Source organism: Triticum urartu, chromosome 1A, assembly GCF_056163025.1.
Source record: "Triticum urartu cultivar PI428250 chromosome 1A, HENAU_Tu73, whole genome shotgun sequence".
Classification (NCBI taxonomy): Eukaryota; Viridiplantae; Streptophyta; class Magnoliopsida; order Poales; family Poaceae; genus Triticum; species Triticum urartu.
The window spans coordinates 404,204,659-404,224,790 of NC_141873.1; positions in this window are offsets into that span (position 1 = coordinate 404,204,659).

Below are 20,132 nucleotides of genomic sequence, written 5' to 3' on the forward strand. Positions count from 1 at the left end.
AGAACTTGCACTAGTGAAAGTATGAACCCTAGGCCTTGTTTCAACGCATTGCAATACCGTTTGTGCTCACTTTTATCATTAGTTACCTTGTTGTTTTTATATTTTTAGATTACAAAAACCTTTATCTACCATCCATATACCACTTGTATCACCATCTCTTCGCTGAACTAGCGCACCTATACAATTTACCATTGTATTGGGTGTGTTGGGGACACAAGAGACTCTTTGTTATTTGGTTGCAGGGTTGCTTGAGAGAGACCATCTTCATCCTACGCCTCCTACGGATTGATAAACCTTAGGTCATCCACTTGGGGGAAATTTGCTACTGTCCTACAAACCTCTGCACTTGGAGGCCCAACAACGTCTACAAGAAGAAGGTTGTGTAGTAGACATCAAGCTCTTTTCTGGCGCCGTTGCCGGGGAGGTTAGCGCTTGAAGGTATATCTTTAGATCTTGCAATCCAATCTTTTTGTTTCTTGTTTTAGCACTAGTTTAGTTTATAAAAGAAAACTACAAAAAATATGGAATTGAGTTTGCCTCATACGCTTCATCTTTTTAATATTTTTCGTGGGTATGATGGAAAGGAAAATTGTGCCAAAGTGTTAGAAGAAGAATGCATTAAAATGTTTGGCACTAAATCTTTGAATGATGAGCATGATTGCAATGTTGTTAGTATGAAATCCTTGAATATCCATAGTACTAATGATGATTGCACTAGTTATGATGAAAATGCCTCCTATAAACATGTCAATTTTTGTGGAGTGCATTGGGTTTACAAGAACACACCAAATAGGGAAGATAGATATTGCAAGAGGCATAAGCATTTAGAAACTAAATGGTTGCAAGAAAGGCTAAATGTTAGTGCTGAAAATTTAAAATTTCTTAGCCATACTTGTGAACTTTGCAATGAACATGGCCATTTAAATATCAAAAGCAAATTGTTTCATGACCGAACCGTGTCCAAAAATTGTGATGACTTGATTTCCCGTGCACATTATAATGAACTTAGTTTGCTTTTGGGTTATGAAGAAATGAAACGTCAAACTAAGATTATTCCAGAATATAACCTAGAGAAATGTCTCGATATTGATCTAGAAGAAATTTATATGTATTGTGCGGTGAATTGCATTGAAAATCCTTATATTGCCACTAGCATAAAAAAATAGAGGATGAAGAGAATACTAATGAAAGGTAAGAGACTTCCCAATATCCTCCTATTATTTCTTATGATGAATCAGGTAACAAGGAGGAGCCTTCTATTCAACCAATCTCATTAATAAGGAGCTCCAAAAAGAGGATTAAACCCACACATGATGTGACGAAGAAAAAGAAAAGACGGAGAAGCAAAGGCAAAAAGGTGTCTCTCCCAAATGATGTTGCTCCTATTACTCCTTGTGATGATGATAATTGCTATACTATTGGTGCTATCCATACTATTAATGATGAGAGTGATTATGCTTATGATATGAAAAGACCCAAGCTTGGGGATGCTATGTTTGATGAGAATGACATTTTTGAGAATATATTTGCTGCAATTAATGTTTGTCCCAAGCTTGGGGATGCTACGTTTAATGAAGATGATATTTTTAGCCTCCCAAGTTTTGATATGTAAATTTGTTATGATGATAGCATGCCTCCGACTTATGATGATTATATTGATGAAAGTGGGTTTGGAAGAGTGTCAACTTTAGGAAGTAATGATCCCACTATTTTGGAGGATGTTGAATCTTATTGTGATAATTATGAAAGTGGATTTGGAGAGGTCGTGAATTTATTTAGTGATGATTCCACTATCTTGGAAGAGGTTTCAATCGATTATGATGAGAACAAAGTTGCTACTTATGATAATTATTGTGATGATACATATGCTATAAAAACTAGTGATGATTATATTTATAAAACTTGTCATGTTATGATTACCATTTTTCTGAACATTACTCTTTTAATGTGGAAACAATTTATAGTATTCGAGTCTCTTATGATACTCCCACTATTCCGATTGAGAAGAATTTTGCTTATGTGGAGAGTAGTAAATTTTCTATGCTTGTAGATCATGAAAATAATGCTTTATGTGATGGTTATATTGTTGAATTCATTCATGATGCTACTGAAAATTATTATGAGGGAGGAATATATGCTTGTAGGAATTGCAATAATATCAGGTTTCCTCTCTATGTGCTTAAAGTTTTGAAGTTATGCTTGTTTTGCCTTCCTATGCTAGTTGATTATTGTTCCCATAAGTTATTTGCTCACAAAATCCCTATGCATAGGAAGTGGGTTAGACTTAAATGTGCTATTCATATTCTTCATGATGCTCTCTTTATGTTTCAATTCTTATCTTTTATGTGATCATCATTGAAATCATCATGCCTAGCTAGGGGCGTTAAACGATAGCGCTTGTTGGGAGGCAACCCAACTTTATTTTTGTTCCTTGCTTTTTGCTCCTGTTTAGTAATAAATAATTCATCTAGCCTATGTTTATATTTGGTTTTTTTTGTTTTAATTAGTGTTTGTGCCAAGTAGAACCTTTGGGAAGACTTGGGGAAAGTCTTTGCGATCATGTTGTAAAAAACAGAAACTTTAGCGCTCACGAGAATTGCTGCCATTTTTTTATTGGAGAGTGCTATTTAGTAAATTATTTTTGCAGATGATTAATAGATAAATTCCTCACGTCCAGCAATTTTGAGAATATTATGAGTTCCATAAGTATACGTTTGATCCAGATTACTACAGACTGTTCTGTTTTTGACAGATTCTGTTTTCGATGTGTTGTTTGCTTATTTTGATGAATCTATGAGTAGTATCGGAGGGTATGAACCATAGATAAGTTGGAATACAGTAGATATTACACCAATATGAATTTAGAATGAGTTCACAACAGTACCTAGGTGGTGATTTATTTTCTTATACTAACGGAGCTTACGAGTTTTCTGTTAAGTTTTGTGTTGTGAAGTTTTCAAGTTTTGGGTAAAGATTCGATGGACTATGGAATAAGGAGTGGCAAGAGCCTAAGATTGGGGATGCCCAAGGCACCCCAAGGTAATATTCAAGGAAAACCAAGAGCCTAAGCTTGGGGATGCCCCGGAAGGCATCCCCTCTTTCGTCTTCGTTCATCGATAACTTTACTTGGAGCTATATTTTTATTCACCACATGATATGTGTTTTGCTTGGAGCGTCATTTTATTTTATTTAGTTTTGCTTGCTATTTGAATAAAATACCAATATCTAAAATTCTTAAATTTAGAGAGTCTTCACACAGTTTCACAATTATTCAACTACTCATTGATCTTCACTTATATCTTTTGGTGTAGTTTGTCATTTGCTCTAGTGCTTCGCTTATATCTTTTTAGAGCACGGCGGTGGTTTTATTTTGAAGAAATAGATGAACTCTCATGCGTCACTTATATTATTTTGAGAGTCCTAAACAGCATGGTAATTTTCTTTGGTTATGAAATTAGTCCTAATATGATAGGCATCTAAGATGGGTATAATAAAAACTTTCATATAAAGTGCATTGAATACTATGAGAAGTTTGATACTTGATGATTGTTTTGAGATATGAAGATGGTGATATTAGAGTCATGCTAGTTGAGTAGTTGTGAATTTGAGAAATACTTGTGTTAAAGTTTGTGATTACCGTAGCATGCACGTATGGTGAACCGTTATGTGACGAAGTCGGAGCATGATTTATTTATTGATTGTCTTCCTTATGAGTGACGGTCGGGGACGAGCGATGGTCTTTTCCTACCAATCTACCCCCCTAGGAGCATGCACGTAGTACTTTGTTTCAATAACTAATAGATTTTTGCAATAAGTATGTCAGTTCTTTATGACTAATATTGAGTCCATGGATTATACGCACTCTCACCCTTCCACCATTGCTAGCCTCTCTAGTACCGCGCAACTTTTGCCGGTACCATAAACCCACCATATACCTGCCTCAAAATAGCCACCATACCTACCTATTATGGCATTTCCATAGCCATTCCGAGATATATTGCCATGCAACTTTCCACCGTTCCGCTTATTATGACATGCTTCATCATTGTCATGTTGCTTTGCATGATCATGTAGTTGACGTCGTATTTGTGGCAAAGCCACCTCTCATAATTCTTTCATACATGTAACTCATGATTTATTGCACATCCTGGTACACCGCCGGAGGCATTCATATAGTGTCATACTTTGTTCTAGTATCGAGTTGTAATCATTTAGTTGTAAATAAATAGAAGTGTGATGATCATCAATAATAGAGCATTGTCCCAAAAAAAGAGAAAGGCCAAATAAAAAAAGGAAGGCCCAAAAAAAGGGGCAATGCTACTATCCTTTTACCACACTTGTGCTTCAAAGTAGCACCATGATCTTCATGATAGAGAGTCTCTTGTTTTCTCACTTTCATATACTAGTGGGAAATTTTCATTATAGAACTTGGCTTGTATATTCCAACAATGGGCCTCCTCAAGTTCCCTAGGTCTTCGTGAGCAAGCAAGTTGGATGCACACCCACTTAGTTTCTTTTGTTGAGCTTTCATACATTTATAGCTCTAGTGCATCCATTGCATGGCAATCCCTACTCACTCACATTGATATCTATTAATGGGAATCTCCATAGCCCATTGATACGACTAGTTGATGTGAGACTATCTTCTCCCTTTTTGTCTTCTCCACAACCACCATTCTACTACACATATAGTGCTATGTCCATGGCCCACGCTCATGTATTGCGTGAAGATTGAAAAAAGTTTGAGAACACCAAAAGTATGAAACAATTGCTTGGCTTGTCATCGGGGTTGTGCATGATTTAAATACTTTGTGTGGTGAAGATGGAGCATAGCTAGACTATATGATTTTGTAGGGATAACTTTCTTTGGCCATGTTATTTTGAGAAGACATAATTGCTTTGTTAGTATGCTTGAAGTATTATTATTTTTATGTCAATATTAAACTTTTGTCTTCAATCTTATGGATCTGAATATTCTTGCCCCAATAAAGAAGATTACTTAGAGAAATATGTTAGGTAGCATTCCACATCAAAAATTCTGTTTTTATCATTTACCTACTCGAGGACGAGCAAGAATTAAGCTTGGGGATCCTGATACGTCCCCAACGTATCTATAATTTTCGATTGTTCCATGCTATTATATTATCAACCTTGGATGTTTTATATGCATTTATATGCTATTTTATATGATTTTTGGGACTAACCTATTAACCTAGAGCCCAGTGCCAGTTTTTGTTTTTTTCCTTGTTTTAGAGTATTGCAGAAAAGGAAAATCAAACGGAGTCCAATTGACCTGAAACTTCACGGAACTTCTTTTTGGACTAGAAGAAGCCCACGGAGTATCGAAGATGGACCAGGAGAGTCCCGGGCTGCCCACGAGGGTGGGGGCGCGCCCACCCCCCTAGGCGCGCCCCCTGCCTCGTGGACAGCCCGGAGATCCACCGACGTACTTCTTCCTCCTATATATACCCATATACCCTAAATACTTCGAGGAGCACAATAGATCGGGAGTTCCGCCGCCAGAAGCCTCCGTAGCCACCGAAAACCAATCTAGACCCGTTCCGGCACCCTGCCGGAGGGGGAATCCCTCTTCGGTGGCCATCTTCATCATCCCAGCGCTCTCCATGACGAGTAGGGAGTAGTTCTCCCTCGGGGCTGAGGGTATGCACCAGTAGCTATGTGTTTGATCTCTCTCTCTCTCTCTCGTGTTCTTGAGGTGGTACAATATTGATGTATCGCGAGCTTTGCTATTATAGTTGGATCTTATGATGTTTCTCCCCCTCTACTCTCTTGTAATGGATTGAGTTTTCCCTTTGAAGTTATCTTATCGGATTGAGTCTTTAAGGGTTTGAGAACACTTGATGTATGTCTTGCACATGCTTATCTGTGGTGACAATGGGATATCATGTGATCCACTTGATGTATGTTTTGATGATCAACTTGCGGGTTCCGCCCATGAACCTATGCATAGGGGTTGGCACACGTTTTCGTCTTGACTCTCCGGTAGAAACTTTGGGGCACTTGAGGGAGTCCTGGATTAGGGGGTGTCCGGATGGCCGGACTATACCTTCAGCCGGACTCCTGGACTATGAAGATACAAGATTGAAGACTTCGTCCGGTGTCCGGAAGGGACTTTCCTTGGCGTGGAAGGCAAGCTTGGCGATACGGATATGTGGATCTCCTACCATTGTAACCGACTTTGTGTAACCCTAACCCTCTCTAGTGTCTATATAAACCGGAGGGTTTTAGTCCGTAGGACAATATAGAGAACAACAATCATACCATAGGCTAGCTTCTAGGGTTTAGCCTCTCCGATCTCGTGGTAGATCTACTCTTGTACTACCCATGTCATCAATATTAATCAAGCAGGACGTAGGGTTTTACCTCCATCAAGAGGGCCCGAACCTGGGTAAAACTTCGTGTCCCTTGCCTCCTGTTACCATCCGGCCTAGACGCACAGTTCGGGACCCCCTACCCTAGATCCACCGTTTTTGACACCGACATTGGTGCTTTCATTGAGAGTTCCTCTGTGTCGTCGTCGTCAGGCTTGATGGCTCCTACGATCATCAATAGCGATGCAGTCCAAGGTGAGACCTTCCTCCCCGGACAGATCTTCGTCTTCGGCAGCTTCGCACTACGGGCCAATTCACTTGGCCATCTGGAGCAGATCGAAAGCTATACCCCTGGCCGTCAGGTCAGATTTGGAAGTTTAAACTACACGACTAACATCCGCGGGGACTTGATCTTCGACGGATTCGAGCCACTGCCGAGTGCACCGCACTGTCACGACGAGCATGATCTAGCTCTGCCGCCGAACAGTGCCCTGGAGGCCGCACCCGCATCGGCTTCGACCCTTAATTCAGAGCCAACTGCGCCGATCGAGGACAGGTGGTTGGACGCCGCCTCGGGGGTTGCGATCTCAATGGCGATCAAGCCGAACACCAGCCCCGCACTCCGCGAGACTCGTGACTCCAAGGAGCCGGACTCCTCTCCGGACTCCGAACCCTCCGCGCCCCTGCCAATCGAATCCGATTGGGCGCCGATCATGGAGTTTTCTGCCGCGGACATCTTTCAGCACTCGCCTTTCGGCGATATTCTGAAGACACTAAAGTCTCTCTCTTTGTCAGGAGAACCCTGGCCGGACTACGGTCAGCAAGGTTGGGATACGGACGATGAAGAAATTCAAAGCCCACCCACCACCCACTTTGTAGCCACTGTTGACGATTTAACCGACATGCTCGACTTCGACTCCGAAGACATCGACGGTATGGACGCCGATGAAGGAGACGATGAAGAACCAGCGCCTATTGGGCCCGGGAAAGCCACCTCGTCATATGACGTATACATGGTGGACGCACCAAAAGATGATGACGAGGAGCGGAAGGACGCACCGAAGGCTTGTTCCCTCAAGAAGCAGTCAAAGCGGTGACGCAAGCGCCGCCCCAAATCCCACCTCGACAAAAATAACGATCACACAGACCCAGCGCTGGAGCAGGGTGAACCGCTGCCGGACAACGGCAATTCAGATAATCAAGCCGAACAAACAAATTCTATCAAGGATAATGGTCCGGACGATATAACGCCGGACAGGCACCCGGAGCAGCAGAATGCCCGTAAAAGGCTTGTTGCCACCGTGAGGAGTCTTAAAAAGCAGAAGCAAAGGCTCAAGGCTGCGCAAGACACACTCCAAATCAGATGGAGTAAAATACTCAACACGGCAGCGAGGTACGGCGACAATCGCCCCTCCAAGAGCTACCCAAAGCGGAAGCTGCTACCTGAATTCGATGAGGAGGCCTCAGACCCCCCACAACCAAATACCAAAGCAGCCACCTGGCTGGATAGATGACCCTTCTGCCAACACAGAGCGGCGTACAACACCACTCACAATACAACACGCGACCCATGCAAGGGCTCGCACCCAAAGGACGGCGCAACAAGATCCATCTATGGACCACGCAAGCGCGCCCCAGCATACAATGCAACACAACAAACATCCGAACAATGCGGTACACCCAGCTACAGGGGTGCCGCACACCCCCTATGTTTCACCGATGAGGTGCTGGACCATGAATTTCCAGAGGGATTCTGTCGGTGTCAAAACCGGCGGATCTCGGGTAGGGGGTCCCGAACTGTGCGTCTAGGCCGGATGGTAACAGGAGGCAGGGAACACTTTGTTTTACCCAGGTTCGGGCCCTCTCGATGGAGGTAATACCCTACTCCTGCTTGATTAATATTGATGATATGGGTAGTACAAGAGTAGATCTACCACGAGATCAAGGAGGCTAAACCCTAGAAGCTAGCCTATGGTATGATTGTTGTGTATGGAGTTGATTGCCTACGGACTACAACCCTCCGGTTTATATAGACACCGGATAGGGTTAGGGTTACATAAAGTCGGTTACAATGGTAGGAGATCTTGGATATCCGCATCGCCAAGCTTGCCTTCCACGCCAAGGAAAGTCCCATCCGGACACGGGACGAAGTCTTCAATCTTGTATCTTCATAGTCCAGGAGTCCGGCTGAAGGTATAGTCCGGCTACCCGAACACCCCCTAATCCAGGACTCCCTCAGTAGCCCCTGAACCAGGCTTCAATGACGACGAGTCCAGCGCGCAAATTGTCTTCGGCATTGCAAGGAGGGTTCCTCCTCCAAGTCCTTCGTAGAAGATTGTAAACACCAAGAGTAGTGTCCGGCTCTGCAAAATAAGTCTCCACATATTGCCATAGAGAGAATAACATTGACACAAATCAAATCTGCCGACGTATTCCGCAGTGCGTCATCACACTACGGCCAAGTCCTTTACTTGAATCGTTTTTACTTTTCCACCTCAGCATGTTTCGCGAGGCGGTTTCCTTGGCACGTCTTGTCAAAGCAGAGATCGTGTACCCCCTTTACGGGATTCTCATCAATACGGATGTGGATAAACCAACCGCGCCATTTATCACGGCGCTTGGGAGGCAAGCGAGTTTTACTAGGCTGGTGGGGACACACAACCGCATCCACCCATATAAGGGGATAAGGATCCACCCTTTTACCTACGCCTTCTTCCTCTTTTGCCTATCCATCTCCTGCGCACTCGAGCTCCAGCGCCCAAGCCCGCACTTCCCACCTCAACCTTCTCCAGCAATGTCCGGAGCGGGAGGCAAGTGGATGGTCTCCTCCATCACGGAGGGCCATGTTAAAAAGCTAAGGAAGGCTGGGTACTTGTCCAAAGACATTGCGCACCGGCTTCCCGAGGAGGGGCAGCCTCTCCCCACCCCAAGGCCCCATGAGAGGGTAGTATTCCTTCCCCATTTCCTCCGCGGACTGCGTTTTCCACTCCACCCATTTGTCCGGGGGATCATGTTTTACTATGGCCTGGATTTCCAAGATCTAGCCCCGAACATCGTCCTCAACATCTCGGCGTTTATCGTCGTGTGCGAGGCCTTCCTCCGCATCCGCCCCCATTTCGGCCTCTGGCTCAAGACCTTCAACGTCAAGCCCAAGGTGGTGCGCGGCAGCCAGACGAAATGCGGAGGCGCCATGGCGGGCAAGATGGCCAACGTCCTATGGCTCGAGGGCTCCTTCGTGGAGACCCTGAAGGGGTGGCAATCATGGTGGTTTTACATCACCGAGCCGCGCGATCCGAAATGGACCGCAGCCCCCGAGTTCCGATCCGGACCCCCCACGCGGCTTATGTCCTGGAAAGAGACGGGCCTGTCATGGGGCGACGAAAAAGAGCTGACCGGACTGCAGACGTGCATCCAGTCCCTGGTGAGCAAGCCGATCAAGCTCGTTAATGTAGTCCAGGTTATGCTCGTCCGCCGGATCCTCCCGTGTCAACAACGGGACTTTAATCTGTGGGAGTTCGACCCGGCGCAGCACCGAACCCTTAACAGGCTCTTCGACACGACGTATGAAGACGTCTGGAGGGTGCTAACCAAAGGCGCCGAGGCTCCCACATCCGCTTCCGAGGACCGCGGATACAGCTCGCAGCGTCACGCTAGCAAGGTAAGCTATTTTCACCTTTTATAGGATGTTAGGTTTTTTCATAGTTTGACTCTATGCGGGATCTAAACTCCCTCACCTTTGACAGGCTTGGCGGGCGAAGTCCAGATCGATTAACTGTCCGGCTCCCTTGCCCGAAGACCCAGCCCCGGCTCTACTAGCGAAGCTGCTGGTTCCGGCACCTTATGTGGTGTTGGAGAAGAAGGCCACTGGGACTCGAAAGAGTTCCCGGCATATGGTGGTGTTGGACTCATCGTCCGACGAGTCCGAGACGCACTCCTCCCGTGGAGATGAGGAGGAGGAAGAAGAAACCTCTCCCCCTCCAGTGGGGGGAGGAAAGAAGAGGAAGGCTGCCCCAGTAGGGGGGGCGAAGGGTCCAAGAAGAGGAAAACCCCTCCGCCGGACTACGCCCCCGACGCCAACGAGGACGAAGAGGAGTGGCCGGACAGGACCAGGCGTCCGGCGAAATCGTAAGTGTTCGGATACCAGAGTAACTCATGATATTCCTTTTGTTGCATAGCTTTCCCTAATGTCGAATATAATCATGCAGCCCGCCCCGGGCCGAACTCAACGAGTCGTCGAGCGGCTCCCTGGATTCATCGGACGTGAACTCAGTTCCGCCCGCTGTCTCCCCCCGCACTGCGGATGACGCCGAAGTGGCGTCGCAACGAGCTCCGGGGCAGGAGGAGGTGGTCCTGGAGGAGCCGCGAGGCGACCTCCCGGACTCCAGGAGTAAAGGGGACAAGACCCCCCAGGGCTCCAAGTCCGGCTTTGTGCCGGACACCGCGCTGGAATCTTTAACAGTTCCGGACCGCGATAGGCGAACTCCTTCCAAGAGGAGCAAGCCTTCTGAGCCGGCGGCCTCCGTCCAATCGGAGGTGCCGGACAATCTGCTGGAGGTGCTTGACGGTGCCACCATCGACGAGGAGCACCGTACTGTTATGAGTACGGTGATCCAGAAGGTTTAGTCCGCCAAGAGCGGACTGGGTGAAGCTTGCGCTAGCCTCCTAACAGGCTTCGAGGTAAGTAAAAATATATAAAAATATTACCGCATAGACAGTAGCCCCTGATGCTCTGTTTGGCATTCGGAAAGAAAAGCCGAATAGAGGATCTATTAAATTTCGCAGGAGTCTAACAAAAAAGAGTCAATATGCGTATGCAGGCTTCGCTGCTATCCACCGCCGCACTGACTGCGGAGGTGGGTGTCCTGAAGCAGGACCTCGAGCGGACCGAGCAAGAGCTCGGCCTTGCCAAGCGGCAGCTCGAGGAGAAAAAGGGTAAGAAATACCTTACAGAAAGAGTGCCTATAGAAAGGCGTGATTGAAAAAAATAACAGGATTGCACTGCTTATTATAGGGGCCACGACTGAGGTGGCGACCCTCAAGCAGGCGCTGTCCGAGGCTAAAAATAAAACGGCCGCGGAGCGCACCGAGCGAGAGAAACTTGGGGCTCAGGTCGGGGAGGTGCAGCAAGAGCTTCAGGCTCTCATGAAAAAACATGAGGGTTTGGAGCTTGAGTCAAAGACCCAAGTGTCCGAGCTCGCGGCGGCCCTTGAGACTGCCAAGTCTGCCAAGGCCGAAGCCCAAAAGGCCCTCCAAGAGTTGGAGGAGATGAAGAAGATAGCAGCGGGTAAGGCATTCTTTATGCAAAGCAGAAATATAAAAGTAAACTACCTGTTACTTACCCGAATCCGGAGTTCTCCAGGGGCATTCGCAGATCTTCCCCGCAGCGTATCCGACACCGCCGCATTCTACCGAGCTGAAGAGGGCAGCTCGACGGAGAAGGTGTTCTCGTCTCAGTATGCTGAGGCCGGACACCCTGTGCCCTTGAGCGACTAGCTGAAACAGCTGGTCGAGCTCCACAAGGTGGCCGAACAGGCCATGAAAGACTTCATAGTTCGGCTGTGGCCCGGAGAGGCCCTGCCTGGGAGCTACTTCGGGCTGGTGCGGCGGCTGGTGGAGGCCTGTCCAAGGCTTGAGGTCATCAAGCGCTCCATCTGCATCGAAGGTGCCCGTAGGGCCCTTGCCCGTGCAAAGGTGCACTGGGGTAAGCTAGATGGTGAAAAGCTTGTGAGGGACGGGCCGCCGCCGGGGAAGGAGCATCGCAAGCCCGAGAACTATTACAAGGATGTTCTTGCAGGTGCCCGCCTTGTGGCGGATGAATGTACCAAGGATGTAATTTTTGAATAAACTCGCTCGTTTTTATCCTGTGCGCTGAAAACTTGTTCATATGCGCTAAGCAATGCTTATTGAATTTAAAATATTATTTTCTGTGCGGCCGTTTATCAAAAATTGAGAGATGGCCAGTCGTCGGCTTCTGCCCCCATGCCACTAGTGCTGGGGTGTTTGGTGATAAACCTGAGCGCTCTTTTTCCCATGGTTGGGTCCTTCGAGGGAGGCGCTCAGCACGACGAACCAGGCAATCGGACTATAATGCTTGAACACTCTCACTTAGCCATAGAACTTTATAATTTTAAATTTCGGCGAAGCCCCTAGTTTGGAAGACCGAGCTCGGGGCGCTATCCATGCCTTGGCCGGACAAATCCGGCTCCTCGCTCGAAGCGGCATAAGTCTTTAGGGACTCGAAAAACCTCTCGAACAGCGACCGGTCTCTCGCCTCATCATGACAGTCAGTTTTAGCTTTCTCCACTGAGGTGCTTAACCCAGCTCAACCGGGGCACAATCGCAGTGGTTCTCCTAGTGCTACCTTAGCCGATAGAGCGGAACGTAAGGCACCAAAACATAGGAGCTGGGCAAACCCAACTATTGACCCAAATCATGATTCGGAGCCGATGCATATAGTGCTATAAGTTCGGGGTGCCGCACTTGTGAAAGTGTACGGGCTTCTCACACCATATTAAAGGGTACTGAAGCCCCTGGCGTACTTGCCGTACCACAGTGTACGGGTGCAACATGTCATTAATGAACATATATAAAAGAGAGTAATGCATAAAATAGACAAAAGCTATGCATTGTTTAAGAGAGGCTATTTATCAAAGCCGAACGATACAAGGAGTGCGATAAGCAAAAAGATATTTGGACTATTCAGTATGTCCTGACCAGGGGCAGGCCGCAGAATTGTATTTAAAACAGGTATACCGCTCGTAACAGAGACCACCTGGGAGTTCCATAATGCGGCATGGCTTGTCTGCCTCCCTGGATCTTGCATCGGTTGTGCGGCAGTCGAATTGCCGAACAGGTCGTCCGAAGTATGGAGTCCTGAAAGTAAAAAAAATGAAAAAAATAATCCAACAGCCCCTAGTACATTTTAAGCCGTGTTTTGGGCGTGCCGTTATTGTGCCCCTTCCCCTGTGCCCATGGTATTTCGAGGGCGTAGTTATGTACGCGAGGTACTGGTTTCGCTATGTCGCGAAAGCTGGGGTTGGGGCTGCATTTCTACGCTTGCTCTGGGTGTGCCAGGCTGTTCTGCTGTGGGTTACTCCGGGCGCGCTTGGCAGTGTCTGACTTTTTAATGGCCGGACTGGAGAATTGCCTGAGAAAGCTACTATGTACCTCCGCTGCGAGAGCCGCCGTATGCTCCTCCGTACGGAGGGAGCGTTTGGTGTTTCCGTTGACCGTAATTACTCCTCGAGGGCCTGGCATCTTGAGCTTGAGATATGCGTAGTGCGGCACCACATTAAACTTTGCGAATGCGGTTCGTCCGAGCAGGGCGTGATAGCCACTTCGAAACGGGACTATATCGAAGATTAACTCTTCACTTCGGAAATTGTCCGGGGATCCGAAGACCACGTCAAGTGTTACTGAGCCTGTACAGTTGGCTTCTACACCTGGTATAACGCCTTTAAAGGTCGTTCTTGTGGGCTTAATCCTTGAGGGATCTATGCCCATTTTCCGCACTGTATCCTGATAAAGCAGGTTCAGGCTACTGCCGCCGTCCATGAGGACTCTTGTGAGATGAAATCCGTCGATGATTGGATCGAGAACCAATGCGGCGAAGCCGCCATGACGGATGCTAGTGGGATGGTCCCTTCGATCAAAAGTGATCGGGCAGGAGGACCATGGGTTGAACTTTGGGGCGACTGGCTCTATCGCGTATACGTCCCGTAGCGCACGCTTCCGCTCCCGCTTGGGAATGTGGGTTGCGTATATCATGTTCACCGTCCACACTTGTGGGGGAAAGCCCTTCTGTCCATTGTTGTTCGGCGGCTTGGGCTCCTCGTCATCGCTGTGCAGCCCCTTGTCTCTGTTTTCGGCCCTTAACTTGCCTGCCTGCTTGAACACCCAACAATCCCTGTTAGTGTGATTGGCTGGCCTTTCGGGGGTGCCATGTATCTGGCACAAGCGATCGAGTATTCGGTCCAAACTGGACGGGCCCTGAGTATTCTTTTTGAATGGCTTTTTCCGCTGACCGGATTTATAGCCTTTGAATCCGGCATTGACTGCCGTGTCTTCATTGTTGTCGCTGTTAACACGGCGTTTTTGCTTATTCCGACGTGTCCTTCCACTTTTGTCCTTGGTATCCGAATTACCAGGGTTCTTTGATAAGTTGTTACTGCGAGCTAGCCAGCTGTCTTCTCCCGCGCAAAAGTGGGTCATGAGTGTCGTGAGGGCTGCCATGGATTTCGGCTTTTCCTGTCCCAGGTGCCGGGCAAGCCACTCGTCGCGGATGTTATGCTTGAAGGCTGCTAGGGCCTCTGCGTCCGGACAGTCGACTATCTGGTTTTTCTTTGTTAGGAACCGTGTCCAGAATTGTCTGGCCGATTCTTCTGGCTGCTGAATTATGTGGCTTAAGTCGTCGGCATCCGGCGGTCGCACGTAAGTTCCTTGGAAGTTGTCGAGGAATGCAGCTTCCAGGTCCTCCCAAGAACCGATTGAGTCTGCTGGCAAGCTGTTAAGCCAATGCCGGGCCGGTCCTTTAAGTTTGAGCGGGAGGTATTTGATGGCGTGTAGATCATCGCCGCATGCCATGTGCATGTGAAGGAGATAATCCTCGACCCATACCGCCGGGTCTGTTGTGCCATCGTATGATTCGATGTTTACGGGTTTGAAACCCTCTGGGATTTTATGATCCATTACTTCATTCGTGAAGCATAGCGGGTGTGCGGCGCCTCTGTACTGGGCTATATCACGACGCAGCTCGGAAGAGCTATGTCTGTTGTGTTCGGCCTGGCTGGATTTGTTGTATCCGGCGTGAAGATCATTATCACATGCTGTAGGGCGCCTGCGCGATCCGTAGATCGATCTTGTTTGTCTTGCCTTATCCTCCAGTATGTCTCGCAGGTCGGGCGCATTTTCCCATGCCTTAGTTGAGTGGCGTCGGGGCATGGCTTGGGTGGAGGGCCGAGAGGCCTCTCTGTCATGGCCGCGAGGTGGCCGGTCTGCCATGTCATGCGCTGGTGATGTAGGTGCTTCCTCCTCTGATCGAGGTAGCGGCTTGCACATTGGGTAACTCTTGGAGGGGCATTCGAGTTCATACTCTTCGGCCGCAAGGACTTCAGTCCATCTGTCAGCTAGCAAATCTTGGGCAGCTTTAAGCTGTTGCTGCTTTTTCTTGAGGCTGCTTGCCGTGGCTAAAAGCCTGCGTTTAAAATGCTCTTGTTCGGCGGGGTCTGATGGTATGACGAATTCGTCGTCATCGAGGCTTGCCTCGTCTTCGGAGGGAGGCGTATAGTTATCATCCTCGACCTCTCGGTTTGCCGCTCTCTCATGAGGGCTAGCTTCTCCATCTTCCTGTGCCGAATCTTGCTGAGGTGGGTGTTCTTCAGCGTTATCCGGGGTAGTATTGTCTCCCGTGCCGGAATCACCGTTTTTACTTTGGCGGGATTTAGAGTGGCGCCGCTGACGCCGGCGCTTTGGCTGTTTCTTGGGGGCGTTATCCCCCACTGTTCCATCGCCATCTCCATCTTTTGGAGTATCCACCATATATATGTCATAGGACGAGGTGGCCTTCCAGCGCCCTACAGGTGCTGGTTCCTGTTCGTCTCCTACATCGTCGTCCATGCCGTCGATGTCTTCGGAGCTGAAGTCAAGCATGTCGGTTAGATCGTCGACAGTGGCTACAAAGTGGGTGGTGGGTGGGCTTTGAATTTCCTCATCGTCCGTATTCCACCCTCGCTGACCGTAGTCCGGCCAGGGCTCTCCTGATAAAGAGAGAGACTTGAGAGAATTTAGGATGTCGCCAAAAGGCGAATGCTGAAAGATGTCTGCAGCGGTGAACTCCATTATCGGCGCCCAATCAGATTCGATTGGCAGGGGCGCGGGGGGTTCGGAGTCCGGGGAGGAGTCCAGATCCTCAGAGTCACGGGTCGTGCAGAGTGTGGGGCTAGCGTTCGGCTCGATCGCTTTTGGGATCGCAGCCCCCAAGGTGGCGTCCAACCGCTCATCCTCGATTGGCGCAACAGGCTCCGAGTTAGGGGTCGGAACCGATGCGCATGCAGCCTTCCAGGCGCTGTTCAGCGGCAGAGCTATATCATGCCCATCGAGACAGTGCGGCGCGCTTGGCTGTGACTCGAATCCGTCGAAGATCAAGTTCCCGTGGATGTCAGCCGTGTAGTTTAGGCTTCCAAACCTGACCTGATGGCCAGGGGCGTAGCTTTCGATCTGCTCCAGGTGGCCGAGTGAATTGGCCCGTAGAGCGAAGCCGCCGAAGACGAAGATCTGTCTGGGGAGAAAAATCTCACCCTGGACCGTATCGTTATTGATGATCAAAGGAGCCATCGGGCCTAAAGGCGACGACACAGAGGAACTCTCAATGAAAGCACCAATGTCGGTGTCAAAACCGGCGGATCTCGGGTAGGGGGTCCCGAACTGTGCGTCTAGGCCGGATGGTAACAGGAGGCAGGGAACACTTTGTTTTACCCAGGTTCGGGCCCTCTCGATGGAGGTAATACCCTACTCCTGCTTGATTAATATTGATGATATGGGTAGTACAAGAGTAGATCTACCACGAGATCAAGGAGGCTAAACCCTAGAAGCTAGCCTATGGTATGATTGTTGTGTATGGAGTTGATTGCCTACGGACTACAACCCTCCGGTTTATATAGACACCGGATAGGGTTAGGGTTACATAAAGTTGGTTACAATGGTAGGAGATCTTGGATATCCGCATCGCCAAGCTTGCCTTCCACGCCAAGGAAAGTCCCATCCGGACACGGGACGAAGTCTTCAATCTTGTATCTTCATAGTCCAGGAGTCCGGCTGAAGGTATAGTCCAGCTACCCGAACACCCCCTAATCCAGGACTCCCTCAGATTCAAACCCGTAAACATAGAGACCTATGACGGAACAACAGACCCTGGGGTCTGGATCGAGGACTACATCCTTCATATCCATATGGCTCAAGGAGATGATCTCCATGCCATCAAGTACTTACCCCTCAAGCTCAAAGGGCCAGCTCGTCACTGGCTTAAAGGCCTCCCCGAAAGCTCCATTGGAAGTTGGGAAGAGCTTGAAGATGCCTTTCGGGCAAATTTTCAAGGGACTTATGTCCGACCTCCAGATGTGGATGATTTGAGTCATATAACTCAACAGCCTGGAGAGTCAGCCCGAAAGCTTTGGAACAGGTTTCTTACTAAAAAGAACCAGATTGTCGACTGTCCGGATGCCGAAGCCTTGGCAGCTTTTAAGCATAGCGTCCGTGACGAATGGCTCGCCCGATACCTCGGCCAAAATAAGCCGAGAAGGATGGCCGCATTAACAAGCCTCATGACCCGCCTTTGCGCGGGTGAGGACAGCTGGTTAGCCAGATGCAGCACCAGCGACCCCAGTACATCTGAAGTTAGAGATGGAAACGGGAAATCACGGCGCAACAGCAATAACAAACGCCGGAATAAAGAAGACAGCACGAAGGGCACGGCAGTAAACGCCGGATTTAAAAGCTCTCGGCCAGGTCAGCAAACGCCGCCCTCTAAAGGCACCAGGGATGAATTGTCCAGCCTCAACAAAATTCTGGACCAAGTATGTCAGATCCATAGTACCCCTGGTAAACTTGCTAATCATATCCACAGAGAATGTTGAGTCTTCAAGCAGTCCGGCAAGCTCAACGCCGTACACAAGGGGGAGGATACACCAAGTGAAGACGAGGACGAGCCTCCCAAGCAAGACACTGGGGAACAAAAGAAATTTCCACTAGAAGTCAAAACAGTAAACGTGTTACACGTGATCAAGGGAAAAAACAACGCGACACTCCCAGGAAAACATACCCAAGTGCCTGTCACCGCGAAGTCCTGCCACTGGTCATCTCAACCGACCACTTTCGACCATCGCGATTACTCAGCAAGTATCCGACGCGCAGGATGGGCTGCCCTGGTATTAGACCCAGTAATTGGCGGATATCACTTCACACGAGTCCTGATGGACGGTGGCAGCAATCTAAACCTAATATATCAAGATACAATCCGCGGGATGGGGTTAGACCCAACAAAAATTCGCCATAGCAATACTACCTTTAAAGGAGTAATGCCAGGCCCAGGGGCTTGTTGTACGGGCTCCCTCCTACTACAAGTTATATTCGGCTCCCCCGATAACTTCCGTCGCGAGCATTTAACCTTCCACATCGCTCCGTTCCAAAGTGGCTATCAAGCACTGCTCGGACGCGAAGCTTTCGCTCACTTTAATGCAATACCACACTACGCCTCCCTCACACTCAAGATGCCCGGTCCACGTGGCATCATTGCAGTGAACAGAAATATAAAGCGATCTCTGCGCGACGAAGAGAGTGCGGCTGCCCTGGCAGCCGCACACTAAAGGCGCCCGGACCAGCGAAAGCATCCAATAGGTCGTCAAGACCTCAGACACAACTAATCAAGTCCGGCGCCGCTATTTATACTAAATAAGGGGTCACACCCCTATTTGTCAATACAAGGGGCTCAACGCACGCAGACAAGTGGCAATTTTTTCTCATCTTGAATTATACATGGTTTCTTTAAAAACTATCTTTTTGCACGACAACTTTTTCACCTAAATTCCTCTCTTTTACATACGATCATCATGCTACACCCGTCCAGGATACGACACAATGGAGACACATGCACAGACATGCAGCAGGGACCCGCTCCAAGGATTCTTTTTAGGTTAAGACCCTGCGTAAACCTTTTTTACTGTCTCTTGTTGATACATATCCACCGTTGAGAAGGATGCTGACGTCTTGGCATGTGGCCACGCCAGAACAATGCACGTACCTGGACACAAGGGGCTTCTTACAAAGGCCATTATTTAGGCTCGGTTTATACCACAAAGACCGAATACCTTAGGAAGTGTTCGGCGTCGCGAGTTTGGCTTTATATGCATCAGCTCCGAATCATTATCTTTGGTCAAATGTTGGGTTTGCCCGGCTCCTGTGTTTTGGTGCCTTACATTTCGCTTTACCAGCTAAGGTAGCACCAGGAGAACTACTGCGATTATGCCCTGGTTCATCCGGACGAGCACCTCAGTAGAGAAAGCCGAAAACTGACTTTCATGATATAGCATGAGACTGGTCAACCACTCGATGACCTATTGGAATGTTAGAATTCCTCCGCCTTAACGAAGGGCCGTTTTCCGGCCAGGCATGTACGCACCCCGGGATCAGGAGAGTGCGGAGCCACCAGGGGCTATCTAGTAGCCCCACTGTCAAACTCCTATGGCTAAGTGAAAGTGCTAAAGCATTATAGTCCGGTTGCCTCGCTCGCTCCGCTATCACCTCCTTAATAGGACCAAGACGTTGGGTTAAGCGTGAACGCGTGTTTTTTGCGAGCACCTCTGCATTATATGCATGGGGGTTGAAGCCGACGGCTGCAATCTTTCAGGTTATACACATGTATACATAAACGGCCGCCCAGGAGGCATCATATTACTTTCAGGAAAAAGTATAAAAATAGCCTTATAAAAATTTATAAAAGCATTTCGCTTACAATGAGATTACATATCACTCAAACATAATATTTTTTGAGCACTGGGTCTCTATCAAACGAGCACCCTCAAGAACTTCTTCAAAGTAGTGCTCAGCAGCCATTCGACCTATGGCCGAATCCCGCGCTGCAACAGTGGTAGAATCCATCTCCGCCCAGTATGCTTTAACATGGGCAAAGGCCATCCGTGAGCCCTCTATGCACGCCGACCTCTTCATCGCATTAATGCGCGGCACCACGTCAAGGAGCTGCTGCACCAAGCTGAAATAGATGTTCGGTTTTGGCCTTTCCGGCCATAG